Below are 13,646 nucleotides of genomic sequence, written 5' to 3' on the forward strand. Positions count from 1 at the left end.
CAGGCTTGAAGTTGAACTCCCTGTATGATATGAACTCCCTGTATGATATGAACTCCCTGTATGAACTCCCTGTATGAAATTTATCATACAGGAAGTTCAGGCTTGAACTTATAAGTTCAGACATTATAAATTACTAAGAATAACTTGCCTAGGTTTGTAGCTATTTTAGAATTTCTTTTGAGCAATTGTTTTCATCGAGTCAAAGATTCATGCTTCAGTATTTATTCCCCATTGACCCTCCTCGTCTCCCCAACACCACCACACTGGTACCTTATAAGTAGTGTCATGTAGTGATAATCTGAAATCCCTATTGTGGTTGAACATTATACATTAATCTTTTGCTAACTGATATTATGATCAACTTAATACAGTGTTTTCTGCTCTATAGATGCAGGATGTGGGGGAGAGACATAAATGTTAAAATGTGTATCTAAGTATGTAAGATGCTTCCAGCATCAAAGGAAACAGGAAGGGGTAAGGACAATGTGAAACAGTTCATGACTTGGTTGGCAAAAAACAAACAAACAACAACAAAAAATCCCCACAAAAACACATTTCTGGAGTCAGCAAGATAGGGATATAGGAATTTCTAGTACTCGTCTCCTCCCAGAGGTATCATTGAAGAAATATCTGCCCATGAAAATGCCTTCACAGGAACTAAGGATTCCAGGAGTTAGGGACTGCATCACTTGGGTGGAGCACAGATAACAGACACATTAAAGAAAGTAGCAAAGATAAGTTCACATTACCTCTGTGACCCCAACTCCAGACCCAGTCAGCCCAGCATGGAAAGAGACACCTTCCACTTGACTTCACTGCAAGGAGCCCAGCACCAGGCCTGTACCAGCAGCACTGGCTCCTATGATGTCAGGCTCCCAGCCCACCCCAGCACCAGTCAGGCCCCCATAGTTCCAGGGCCCAGGTGGTCTCTTGTGGTCCTAAATTCACAGCCTACCACAGTACCAGGCTGACCTTCATGGACCCAGCCTCCAGACCAGCTCCCAGAGACCTAGAATCCTCTTCTGTCTCAGTGCTAGGCAGTCCTCATGGACCCAGACTCCAGCCTTGCAGATGCAGGCTTCAGACCCACCCTAGAGCTAGGCTGGCTCTCAAGAACCCAGGCTCCCAGCCTGCACCAACACCCCAGTCTGCCTTGCAGACCCAAATGCCATGGAGACCTAGAGTAATCAAAACAGTATGGTACTAGCATAAAAACAGACACATAGACCAGTGGAAAAGATTGAGACCCTAGAAATAAACCCATGCATATATGGTCAACTAATTTTTGACAAAGGAGCCAAGAATATATAATAGGGAAAGGCTAATCCCTTCAATAAATGGTACTGGCAAAACTGGATAATCACATGTAGAAGAATGAAACTAGACCACTATTCACTCAAAATAGCCTAAAGACTTACATGTAAAATCTAAAACTGTAAAACTCCTAGAAAAAAAGCATAGGAAAAAGTTTTCAGCCTTGGTGTTAGCAATGATTATTTTAGATATGACAAAAGTGCAAGCATCAAAAGCAAAACTAAACAAGGAGACTATATCAAACTAAAACGCTTCTGCAAAGCAAAGTAAACAATAGAATTAAGAGGCAACCTACTGAATGGGAGAAAATATTTACAACCTGTATATCTGAAGTATAAAGAACTCATACAACTCAATATCAAATAAATAAATAAATACATAAATAAATACATAAATAAAGTAATGCAATTTAAAAATGGGCAGGGGACTTGAATAGGTATTTTTCCAAAGAAAACATATGAATGACAAACTGGTACAGGAAAAGGTTCTCAGCATCACTAATAATCAGGGAAATGCAAATCAAACCACCAGATACTATCTTATACCTGTTAGCATGGCTATTATCAAAAAGACAAGATTGGCAAGGATGAGGAGAAAAGACAACATTTATGTACTGTTGGTGGAGATATAAATTTGTATGGCCACTCTAGAAAGCAGTATGAAGGTTCCTTAAAAAGCTAAACATGCATCCAAACATCACATTCTGGTTATATATCCAAAGGAAATGAATCAGGATCTAGAAGAGATATCTGCACCTCCAAGTTCAGTGCAGCATTAGTCACGATAGTTAAGACATGGAAACAACCTAAGTGTCCATGGAAAGATGGATGAATAAAGAAAATGTGAAATATTTATCTCTCTTTATCTACATAGATATAGATAGATATAGGTATAAATACACACAATAGGTTTTCTGCCCTAAAAAAGAAGGAAATTCTGCCTTTTTGTGACCATGTGGATGGACCTTTAGGGCATTATGCTAAGTCAAATAAGTCAGAAAAGACAAATACTCTATGACCACATTTATACATGGAATCTAAAAAAGCTGAACTCATAAGTAGTAGAGTCTGAGGGGTGGAGGAAATGAGGAGATACTGATCAAAGAGTAGAAACTTCCAGTTACACAATGAAAAAGCAGTAAGACTCCAAGTTCCAGATAAAAGCTCTCAGTCTTTACAATTATAACTCCTGGGATCCTCCTATATTCCTTCACATATATTCCTCCCATAATTATTTCCACAGCTGCAAAATGGGTCTTTGGCCAATAAATGCTTCCTCCCTATGGGATGAATTTCCTTTTCCTGGTGTTTCCTATCAAGATCAAGTCTATTTTTTTTCTTTTCTTTCCTTTTTTTTCAGATACCACTGAAATAATGTGTTAATATAGAATGTTTTGTGTACATAATAAAAAGAGGTAGTAGAAAGCTCCCTGAAATTTGAGGGAAAGAACTTGGAGTGTCCTTTACATGCTATGTAATTAAGGAAGACAATGTCCTCTTCTGTTTAAAGAGGACAATAATACTGGATCATTTAAACTTCCAATTTGTTCTTCAGGTCAAATAAACTAACAAACCTTCTTATTTTTTTTTTGCATTTTCTACAGTAAACGTTCATTAATTGATTATAAAAAAGCATTTCTAAAAATAACTCAGCTCAAATGCAACCTCCACTCAGAAGGCTTCTTTAGACTTTCCAACTCATACTCAAATATTCCCACATATCCTCTCATTCAGATTTGGGGCACCATTGATGACAAGCACATTGTCTCTTCAACCCTGCATTTCCTCCCAAATCCACAGGGCCCAGGATGAAGAATCCAGTCTTAAGTGTACATGCCGAACAAACAGTACACTCACCTACTTTAAAAACACCCAGGATGTTTTGCCCTGAATTTGAAGCAGCACATGTGGCCTGGTCCATTCTTGTTTCAAGTTCAAAGGTATCAGGCAGGTCCCTGATTTAGCAGCTAACTTCTTTCAAGAGCTCCTTGGTCCCCTCAGACATGGTAATCCTGAATTTCTGGGGGATATGCTACTCCATCTTTGCATTATCTAGCAGCACCTCACCAACAGGGAGATCTTGGTCAGGACCTCAGGAGTTCCTTCTTGATCTCAGAGTCCATGAAAGTGATTCTTTCTATCATTGCCCAGATGATAATGCCCAGGGCAAAGATGTTGGCCTTGGCTGTGTAGCATCCCTCCTAGAGTTCAGGGGGTTATTTAGAAATCTAAGCTGCAGGCTTAGGGAAGCCAGTATTTATCCACATTCACATTTGTGTTGTCTTGATTTCCCTCTTTGATTTGAGGAGGTGGGGGAGAGGGGGTAGCCCACCACAGATTTTGCTTAGTTCAAAGTCTGCCACCTTGAGGATGGGGGTACCAGACCTCTCCATGTTGAGCTTGTCCTCCAGCTTTGATCCCTGTGCATGATGTAGTCTGAAGGCACTGGTGGTCCTGAGCTGTAGCATGAAGCTTTGTTGGTGGCTGGGTCCAGCCTCCAGGACAGGACAGACTGATTCAGGCCTCCACGTTCACATAAGTCCATGACAAGGCAGAGGTAGCAAGGCTCCTCAGGCTCCTCCAGGAGTCTTTCTTCTTTGACGGAGGTCTCAAACAGGCACAAATAAAGCTGTGCGCTCTTGTAGCCACTACTCACACATGTACTGGTCAGTCACACTGTGTGACACACTCCTCAAACTGCACAAGGTTCTGGTGGTACCGCTTGAGGCTGGTCAGGGCACAGAATTCCGCCAGCACCTGCTCCAAGTTCTCCAGGCTGTCACAGCAGATGTTCTTGACCTCTGTGAGGGCCTCGCTGTCTCCTAATCCACACAGTAGCTGCTGCACCTGATCTCTGCCAACAGGCTGTAGTGGCCACCAGCTGCTGCCCTCCACCACCGTTGTGCCAGCTAGACTTGCCTGGGGCCTCGGCCTCCACTGGATGCAAAATTTCATGAAAAGATATGTTAAATTAAAGAAAAATAATTTTTTAAAAGTTCATTCTTTATTAGCCATAGCTTTCATGACAGTGTGAGTGTAACTTTAATATGAATTAAAAATATGAGTTATAGCTCTGCAAAGATGATTAAAATCATCATTTCCATTTGCTTCTATCTAAGCCCTATTGTAGCATGAAGAATCCCACCTGCCTCATTCCTTCCTACTTGAACAGATGGATCATAAATGTGTGGGCTCACTGAGGTACATTTAGTCCCATCCCATTACACCTGCTGGCCAAGGGAGAGATACAAAACAGCCACTATCCAGTTCATAGATTTATAACCATCCAAGAGAATGTTTCTGCAGGCCTTGCTGGCTAGTTGGGTTTGTCCTTGGCTTGTTCCCAATAATATACAAGTCAATTATAGTAATTGCTGACCATTAGGTATCACATGTATGCAGGCCTGAAGAACTATATTATGCCTATGAGTCGATGAAGAAAATGGATCCTTTATATGCAAAACGTGAGGAATATATACATATTTTTAAATTCTTAGTTTGAAAAAATGGTCAAGAAATGGGTTTTGTTCAAAAGGACCATAAATTAATAGGGTATGTGAGATACGCAAGCTCATTTTCAGGGATTCTGTGTAATTTACCCTCAGGAACATCATTTGCATGTGAACACATGTATTCATAAGTATGTTTATGGAAGTTTACCCTCTGTCATGGATGACAAATGGTTGGAAATAACCAAAATCTGTATCAACGAGGGACTGGATAAATAAACTATGGTATATGTATACAATAAAAAAATATGTTTATGGTCTTCCCTGGTGGCACAGTGGTTGAGAGTCCGCCTGCCAATGCAGAGGACACGGGTTTGTGCTCTGGTCCGGGAAGATCCCACATGTCGCGGAGTGGCTAGGCCTGTGAGCCATGGCCACTGGGCCTGTACGTCCGGAGCCTGTGCCCCGCAACGGGAGAGGCCACAACAGTGAGAGGCCCGCGTACAGCAAAAAACAAAACAAAACAAAAAACTATGTTTATGTCAATAATTATGAGTAAAATTGAAGTTTGTGACAGGTAAATTTGTCAATGATATATATTTGACTGAAAAGGCATATTGCATAAATTGTCTACTATAGTACAACTAAGTTAATACTTGAAGGCTGTATGTGTGTGTGTGTGTGTATGTGTGTGTGTGTGTTAGTAGATATCAAGAATTCACTAAAATGTTAATTACAATGAAAGTTTGGTGACTTTTTATTTCTTTCTGTCTTTGTTTTTCTATCTTCTCTGTGCTTTCTGGTATGCTATTTACATTATTTCAGTATATATCACATTTACCAGAAATGATAAATCTCATTTTAAATCATGCTAAACTATATCTCTGTATATGAGGAACACAGGCATTTTAATTCATTCATTCAACAGTTCCAAATGTCTGATATGTTATAGAGGCCAGTTTCCTTATTATTCCTTAAACCTGTCATGGACTAATACAATAGAATGAACCATAACAAAACATGTGAAATACAATATAAATGAGTAGCTGAAACCATGATCACACATATTTAGGTGTCATGGAAATATTCAGTTGCTATAAAAAATGTCTACAGTCTTACACTCAGTTTCTATATTTATCTAATTGCTAACTGGTAACACACATTTTTTGATTCAACCCAAGTCTGCAGATCACACTTAGAGAGCCACTGCTGTAGAAAATATGGTAGTGATTAAGGGAATCAAAGAATGACATTAAAAAAAGACCATTTAATTAATGAGGATAGGCCAGTCTATGCTGAGCTTAAAAATAAACCATAAAATCCCAATGGCTTAAATTAATTTTTAATGATGATTTCTCAATCATTCAGAGTCCATTGTGGTTCAAGCCATGGTGCTCTATCTTAGAGCTCATACCTTCTGAAACTTTTGGCTTATGGATCCTCATGACAGAGGGAAAGAGAAATGAAGGAGGAATAGCAGTTCTTTATTACCTCTGATGGTAAGGAATGCATGCCATTGCTGTTCTCAGTCCATTAACCAGAATTAGTCATATGACCACAAACTAAGTACAATTTAGGCTGAGATATATGAGAACAAGTAGATATTTAGTGAGCATTAACTTCATTGAGAAGTTGTTCACCTGAGTTACCTGGCACTGTGAAGATCATAAAGATTATAAGGGAGTTGAGACTCAAACTCAGGTCTTTGTTTGTTTGTGTTTTTAATAGTGATCTTGTGGTCTTCTTATTTATTTATTTTTATTTTATTTATTTTTGGCTGTGTTGGGTCTTCGTTTCTGTGCTAGGGCTTTCTCTAGTTGTGGCAAGCGGGGGCCACTCTTCATTGTGGCGCGCAGGCCTCTGACTATCGCGGCCTCTCTTGTTGTGGAGCGCAGGCTCCAGATGCGCAGGCTCAGTAGTTGTGGCTCACGGACCCAGTTGCTCCGCAGCATGTGGGATCTTCCCAGACCAGGGCTCGAACCCGTGTCCCCTGCATTAGCAGGCAGATTCTCAACCACTGTGCCACCAGGGAAGCCCAAACTCAGGTATTTTTTATTCCAAATTTAACATATATTTGTGCCAATCTAGATAAATGAGGTTATGCTGAGTAAAAAATTAATGCCCCAATCTCAGGAGCTCAGCACATGATGTTTATTTCATGCACCATTCAGGGTCTTGCAGTCTCACTGTGTGTGTGTGTTTCCAGGGTGACAAGAGGAAGAGAAGAAAATGCTGAGAGAAATCACACCTATTCTCTATGTTCTGTCCTAGGATAGATACTTGTCATTTTTTCCTGAGTCAGTTGGCAAGAACTGGACACATGAACATGCCAGTGCAAGAATACTGGGCTTTGAGGGAAAGGCACATGTATGTTTGGCAAGCAGTGTATGGATATATGCATATTCTGTAACATTCAACTAAATCAAACCAGCTTTCAATCGTTACTTACAGTTTGGATATTTCTTTTCAACTGCAGGTATTTTAGAATGGTTAAATAGAATCTGTAAAGTTCCTTTGTTCTTCTTTATCTTTCACCCTTGCAAATTTATGTATCTACCAAAAGCCAGTTCAGCCATTTTTCCCTAAATTGTTCAATCCTGTTGGGGGGAAAAAATCATTCAAAACTGTAAATAGTTATTTGAAAGGGAAATAATAGTCAAATTTGTCAACCTAAAAATGTGTATAGATTTATCCTCATAGTACCTTCTTTAGGTTTCCAATGATAAAAATGAAAACACTGACATGCCTAACTATTGTTCTCCTTTTTCATCAACAAAGAAATGTATCATTCTGTTTGCTCTAAAGTGGACTAGAAAATATATGTGGGTACTCACTTAACAGAAAATACCTTTATCTGAGTCAGGTTGTATATGACATTCATTCTTGGAGAACCCTCCAAAAGAATACTCAAAGAATGTATATTTTAATTAACTGAAGAGTAGAGAGAGTGATTTGTTCCAGCTGACATAGACTTTCACCAGTGTGAGCCAGGAGGAAGGACTGGTGATGTCTTCAGACAACCATTAGCCCATGAGTATAAGAATCAAAGCCATGTGTTTGAGTTAGATTGAAGTCATCACAAAGGCCTGTTCTTTACTTAAAATATCCATATTTCATCAGAAAATATGAGTTCAAAAATAAAGGTAAGCTGTAGGAAACTGGCACCTGAAGTTGTAACTATGACAACAGATCACATAGAACTTGTCAAGACCTTGCAAAAGAAGGTTTTGGCTTTCAGTCCTCCTTATCAAAATTCTGTCTGAGGTGACTTCCATCTGTCTTGGTAGGTATGTGGATAAAATTACCAGTTCTCTATTAGCATATGTCTTAATTCTCAGATGTTTGTTTATGGGGGAAATTAATGTGGCATGAAACTTGCAATTAGTTTTTTATACTGTTAATGACAGGTTTCCATAAAATGCATTGAAATATGGAAAGTAATGGCATTAATAAGGTATACAGATGCTCAGACTCAGATCTGAAAAAAAAAAAAGAAAGCCAAATCAGTGGAGTTTACTGGTTAAAAATAAAGCCATATGACAGGATCAGTAGGAATTTTGCAATTGGCTATCCATTTAGTAACTTGAGTATTAAGGAGTTATTTCTGGTCAAAGTCTTTGATATAAATTGACCCTCCTGCTTAAATAATGGGAAGGTCACTTTTACCTGTCCATGTGTATATTGTTATGGTGTGAACTTCGGTTTATATTCTCTTGAAAAACTACTCTGGACTTGGTTTGAAAGATAAACATATAAGTACAGCCTGGTTCCTGCCCTCTAGAAGACAGGTTATAGGAGTGATTCCTATAGGTCATTGCACATTAGACATACCTGAGAAGCATTTTCACAAATAGAGAACCCAAGGACCCTCCCATCATAAATTCTTACATAGGTTGTAATTCATTAACCATTTTTCATTTTTTAACATCTTTATTGTAGTGTAATTGCTTTACAATGGTATGTTAGATTCTGCTTTATAACAAAGTGAATCATCTATACATATACATATATCGCCATATCTTCTCCCTGTTGTGTCTCCCTCCCACCTTCCCTATCCCACCCCTCTAGGTAGTCACAAAGCACTGAGCTGATCTCCCTGTGCTATGCAGCTGCTTCCCACTAGCTATCTATTTTACGTTTGGTAATGTATATATGTCCATGCCACTCTCTCACTTCGTCCCAGCTTACCCTTCCCCTTCCCTGTGTCCTCAAGTCCATTCTCTGCATCTGCGTCTTTATTCCTGTCCTGCCCCTAGGTTCCTCATAACCTTTTTTTTTTTTTAGATTCCATATATATGTGTTAGCATATGGTATTTGTTTTTCTCTTTCTGACTTACTTCACTCTGTATGAGTTAAGTTTAGACACCTGCATTTTTTAAACTTCCAATATCTGAGGTAACTAGGCAATTAACTAAAAATTGAGAATCCCCACTAATCTAGTTCCTTTTGTGTTCTTTGAATGTACTATCATCTTCATCTGAAATATTTCCCATTTCCTCTTCAAATTTCCACAACACAACTTAAAAATATAAGTAAAGCACCTTATTTGACATGTCTCCATGAGACTTCTGAGTTCAAAACCTCCAATAGTGACACTTCCTGATCATTGTTCATTTTATAATGATAGAAAGACAATATACAGATAATTATTAGCTCTTTCTATGCATTTTCCTATATTATACATTTCATATAATTGGAGCCACACAGTATGTGGCCATTTTTGTTGGGCTTCTTTCACTGTGCATAAGTCTTTAAAGGTCCATCCACATTCTAGCATGAATCAGTATTTTATTCACCTTTGTATAGCTGAGTAATATTCCACACATTCATTTAGCCATTCAGCAGTTGAACATCTGAGCTGTTTCCACATTTTGGATATTAAGAGTAATGCTCTTATGAACTTTCAAGTAATTTTTTTTTACATCTTTATTGGGGTATAATTGCTTTACAATATTGTGTTAGTTTCTTCTGTATAACAAAGTGAATCAGCTATATGTATACATATATCACCATAACCCCTCCCTCTTGAGCAACCATCCCATATGGTATTTGTTTTTCTCTTTCTGACTTACTTCACTCTGTATGACACTCTAGGTCCATCCACCTCACTACAAATAACTCAATTTCATTTTTTGTTATGGCTGAGTAATATTCCACTGTATATATGTGCCACATCTTCTTTATCCATTCATCTGTCGATGGACACTTAGGTTGCTTCCATGTCCTGGCTATTGTAAACAGAGCTGCAATGAACATTGTGGTACATGTATCTTTTTGAATTATGGTTTTCTCAGGGTATATACCCAACAGTGGGATTGCTGGGTCATATGGTAGTTCTATTTTTCATTTTTTAAGGAACCTCCATGCTGTTCTCCAGAGTGGCTGTATCAATTTACATTCCCACCAACAGTGCAAGAGGGTTCCCTTTTCTCCACACCCTCTCCAGCATTTATTGCTTATAGATTTTTTGATGATGGCCATTCTGACTGGTGTGAGTTGATACCTCATTGTGGTTTTGATTTGCATTTCTCTAACAATTAGTGATATTGAGCACCTTTTCATGTGTTTGTTGGCCATCTGTATGTCTTCTTTGGAGAAATGTCTATTTAGGTCTTCTGTCCAATTGTGGATTGGGTTGTTTGTTTTTTTGATATTGAGCTGCATGGGATGCTTGTAAATTTTGGAGATTTACCTTCCTCCTTCATCTTCTGTGTATTTCTCTGTTTTCTCATTTTGTTTAACTTACTGTGCTTGGGGTTTCCGTTTTGCAGCCTGCAGGTTCATAGTTCCTCTTATTTCTGGTGTCTGCCCCCAGTGGGTGAGGTTGGATCAGTGTCTTGTATAGGCTTCCTGGTGGGGAGGACTGATGCCTGTGTTCTGGTGGGTGAGACTGTATCTTGTCCTTCTGGTGGGCAGGGCTGCATCTGGTGGTGGGTTTTGGGGTGTCTGTGAACTTAGTATGATTTTAGGCAGCCTCTCTGGTAACGTGTGGGGTTGTGTTCCTGTCTTGCTAGTTGTTTGGCATGGGGTGTCCATCACTAGATCTTGCTGGCCATTGGATGGAGCTGGGTCTTAGTGTTGAGATGGAGATCTCTGGGAGAGCTCTTGCCAATTAACATTACCTGGAGCTGGGAGGTCTCTGGACTCAGCTCTCCTACTTTGGAGGTTCAGGCCTGACACCTGGCCAGAGCACAAAGACTCTGCCAGCCGCATGGCTCAGAAGAAAAGGAAGAAAAGAAAAAAAAAATGAACAGACACAACCCCCGCCAAAATTGGTTAAAGCAAACTAAACAGACAAAAGAGAAAAAGGAAAAGAGCAACCCAACCAGTAAACAAACCCACAAATGAAAACAAGCACTAAAAACTAAACTAGGATAAATATAAAACTAAAAACAAATCAAACGCTGAAAGCAAACCCCAAGTCCACAGTTGCTCCCCAAATCCCCCACCTCAATTTTGGGAACACTTGTTGTCTATTCAGGTATTCCACAGATGCAGGGTTTACCAAGCCAATTGCGGGGATTTAGTCTCCTGCTCCTAAGGCTGCATGGAGAAATTTCCCTTTCTCTTATTTGTTTGCACAGCTCCTGGGGCTCAGCTTTCGTTTTGGCCCTGCCTCTGCATGTAGGCTGCCCTCAGACATCTGTTCCCCACCCAGACAGGAGAAGGTTAAAACAGCGGCTGATTAGGGCTCTCTTGCTCACTCTGGCTAAGGAGAGGGAGGGGTACAGTAGTCACAGTTGGAATGCGGGGTGTGCCTGTGGTGGCAGAGGCCGGCGTGAATTTGCAACAGGCTGAGGCATACCGTGTGTTTTCCAGGGGAAGTTGTCCCTGGATCATGGGACCCTGGCCGTGGTGTGATGCACAGGCTCCCGGGAGGTTGTGGGTAGTGACCTGCACTTGCACACAGGATCCTTGGTGGATGTGGCGGCAGCGATAGCGGTCCATGCCTGCCTCTGGGGTCCAAGATGATAGCCACAGTTCATGTCCATCTCTGGAGCTTGCTTAGGTGGTGCTCTATCGTCTGTGGGCACATGGAGCAGGAAGCCACACTCCTCATGCACCCTGAGACAATGGTCTCTTGCTTTTCCAGCAGGTCCAGACTTTTTCCCATACTCCCTCCTGGCTAGCTGTGGCGCTCTAGCCCCCTCAGGCTGTCTTCACGCAGCCAACCCCAGTCTTCTCCCTGGAGTCTGATCTCTGAAGCCCAAGTTTCAGCTCCCAGCCCCCTCCTGCCCTGATGGGTGAGCAGACAAGCATATCAGGCTGGTGAGTGCTGGTCAGCACCAATCCTCTGTGTGGGAATCTCTCTGCTTTGCCCTCTGCACCCTTGTCGCTATGCTCTCCTCTGTGACTCCAAAGCTCCGCCCCATCCCTGCCAGTGAAGGGGCTTCCTAGTGCGTGGAAACCTTTCCTCCTTCACTGCTCCCTCCCACTGGCGCAGGTCCCGTCCCTATTCTTTTGTCTCTGTTTTTCCTGTTTTCTTTTGCCCTACCCAGGTAAGTGGGGATTTTCCTGCCTTTTCGGAAGTTTGTGGGCTTCTGCCAACATTCAGTAGGTGTTCTGTAGGAGTTTTTCCACGTGTAGATGCATTTTTGATCCATCTGTAGGGAGGAAGGTGATCTCCATTTCTTACTCCTCCACCATCTTGAAAGTCTCTCCAAGTAAAGTTTTTTGGTGTGCATATGCTTTCATATCTCGTGTATGTACCTAGGAATAGAATTGCTGGGTCATATGGTAACTTGGTTTAATCTTCTGAGGAATTATCAGACTGTTTTCCAGAATGGATGCATCATTTTACAGGCCCACCAACAATATGTTAAGGCTCCAATTTATCTATACCCAAGATTTCTAATTGTTTGCCTTTTGTAATAACCATCCCAGTGTATGTGAAGTGGTATAACATTGCACTTTTGATTTATATTTCCCTAATGACTAATGATATTGAGCATCTTTTAATGTACTTATTTGCCATCTGTGTATCTTTGTTGGAAAAATGGGTATTCAAATCCATTTTACATTGGGTTATTTATCTTTTTATTATTGTGTTGTAACACTTCTTTATATACTATGGATGCCAGATCCTTATCAGATATGTGATTTGCAAATATTTCTTCAATTCCTGAAGTTGTCTTTTCACTCTCTTTATATTGTCTTTTGAAGAACAAAAGACTTTCAATGTGATTAAGTCTAATTTATCTATTTTTTTCTTTGGTTGATTTTTTTATGTTATATATAAGAGGCTACTGCATAATCCAAATTCATGAAGATATATATGTGTTCTTCTAAGAGTTTCATAGTTTTATCTCTTAAATGTAGCTCTTTGATTCACTTTTATTTGAACTGTGTGAGAAAGGAGTCCAACTTCATTCTTTTGCATGTGGATATCCAGGTGTCCTAACATACATTTGTTAAAAAGACTATTTTTGCCGTTAAATTTGGTCTTAGGCTGTTTGGACTGCTATGACAGAATACCATAGACTGGGTGGCATAATAACAAGAGAAATGTATTACTCACAATGCTGGAGGCTGGGAAGTCTAAAGTTAGGGTGTAGCAGATTCAGTGTCTGATGAGAGGCAGTTTCCTCTTCATAGATGGCCATTGTCTCCTGTAACATCATACGGTAGAAAGGGCAAGAGAGGTCTCTAGGGTCTCTTTAATAAGTGCACTGATCCCATTCATGAGGGTTCCATCCTCAGGATTTAATCATTTCCCAAAGACCACACTGTCAAATGCCTTCACATTGGACATAAGTTTCAACATATAAATTTTTTAGGAGACACAAACATTCAATGGATAGTAAATTTTCTTGACAACATTGTTAAACAAAAATGTACATGTTTACTTCTAAACTTTCAATTCTATTCTGTTGTTCTATATGTC

The sequence above is a fragment of the Stenella coeruleoalba genome (genome assembly GCF_951394435.1).
Source record: "Stenella coeruleoalba genome assembly, chromosome: 13".
NCBI lineage: Eukaryota > Metazoa > Chordata > Mammalia > Artiodactyla > Delphinidae > Stenella > Stenella coeruleoalba.